Below are 1,970 nucleotides of genomic sequence, written 5' to 3'. Positions count from 1 at the left end.
TACTTCAGCAGCCCAAGATACCGCAATGGAAATGGGAAGAAATTTCCATGGATTTTGTTACAGGCCTACCCAGATCCCAGCGTGGGAATGATACTATATGGGTGATCGTGGATCGACTCACCAAGTCTGCACACTTCCTGGCTATTAAGGAAATGGATAAGTTCTCCACTCTCGCAGACGTTTATCTTAAAGAAGTTGTTTCAAGGCACGGGGTGCCCACCTCCATCATTTCGGATCGGGATGCACGATTCACGTCAGAGCTATGGCAAGCGATGCACAAATCTTTTGGCTCACGGTTAGACATGAGCACAGCATATCATCCTCAGACGGATGGGCAGTCTGAGCGAACGATCCAGACTCTTGAAGACATGCTTCGGGCATGTGTTATTGATTTCGGCAACGGCTGGGAAAAGCATCTCCCTTTGGTGGAGTTTTCGTATAATAACAGTTATCACACCAGCATACAAGCCGCTCCATTCGAGGCATTGTACGAACGTAAATGCCGGTCACCTCTCTGTTGGGCAGAGGTGGGGGATAGTCAGATCACGGGTCCAGAGATTGTAGTGGACGCCACGGAAAAGATTGCACAGATACGACAACGCATGACGGCAGCACGCGACCGTCAGAAAGCCTACGCGGATAAGCGTAGGAAACCGTTGGAATTTCAGGTCGGGGACCGGGTTTTACTTAAAGTCTCACCCTGGAAGGGTGTGGTTCGTTTTGGCAAAAGGGGCAAACTAAATCCGCGGTATGTCGGACCGTTCGAGATCATTGAGAAAATAGGCAAAGTGGCCTACAAGCTAAACCTAACAGCTGAACTCGGTGCAGTTCACAATGTATTTCACGTGTCGAATCTGAAGAAGTGCCTGTCAGATGAGACCCTCATAGTTCCTTTTAAGGAACTCACTATCGACGAGCGGTTGCAGTTCGTCGAGGAGCCAGTTGAAATCACGGACCGGGATGTTAAGGTCCTCAAAAACAAGAGAATCCCTCTTGTTCGAGTTCATTGGAACTCCAAACGTGGCCCAGAGTACACCTGGGAACGCGAACACCAGATGACAGAAAAGTACCCCCAGTTATTCGAAACCAATGCAACTACTACTGAGGCTGAAGCTCCTACTGCGGAATTTCGGGACGAAATTCCAAATCAACGGGGGGATGATGTGACACCCTAGGAAAACCAGTAAACGATACAACTTACCTAGCTTCCTCAGTAACCGCATGCTAAATTTCGGGACGAAATTTCTTTCAAGTTGGGGATAATGTGACAACTCGAATTTCCAAGATTTCTATTTCGCATTCATTGCACGTTCATTTATTGTTTAGTTGTTTATTTGCTCAATTAGTTGCTATGGAATCGTATACGTTTTGATGCAATGAATCGTATTGTGTGATTATACATGGTTATGTGTTAATTGTGAAAGACTTGTCAAATATGTGAACTTGGTGATGAAACTATGAAATTGTTGTGAGATGGTGTGCTTGTGTAAGATGTAATAATAAAGGGTGTAAAGAGTTATTAGTGAAACTTATATGATACTTAACCCTAATCCTTCACTAAACCTCACATAAAAACCAAAGCACGTACTGTTATTCTCTAATCCCCTAGCAATCATCATCACCATCATCATTGGCACAAGCTGTTCATCACTTTCGATTCCGCATTTTCTCTAGAATCAACACAAGGTAAATGATTATTGATTATTTGATTGCATCAATTCTTGATTCTTGTAACATGTGTAAACCCTAGTTTTCATATGATAATTCTGTGGTTATTGATTGGGTTCTATGATTGAAAAATGATTTAGTTTAGTGTGTAATCAATTGCTTGATGTTAAGATACAAGTTACGATACGTGATTGATTTGGTAATTGGATTGATGCTAGACAGATGCAATGCAATATAAGAAATTAGGGTTTTAGAACGATGAATGTAACTGATGATCGATGGAAACGTAACTGTTACGATGC

This window comes from Helianthus annuus, chromosome 16 (assembly GCF_002127325.2).
Source record: "Helianthus annuus cultivar XRQ/B chromosome 16, HanXRQr2.0-SUNRISE, whole genome shotgun sequence".
NCBI lineage: Eukaryota > Viridiplantae > Streptophyta > Magnoliopsida > Asterales > Asteraceae > Helianthus > Helianthus annuus.
Note: the sequence above shows the minus strand (reverse complement) of the source record.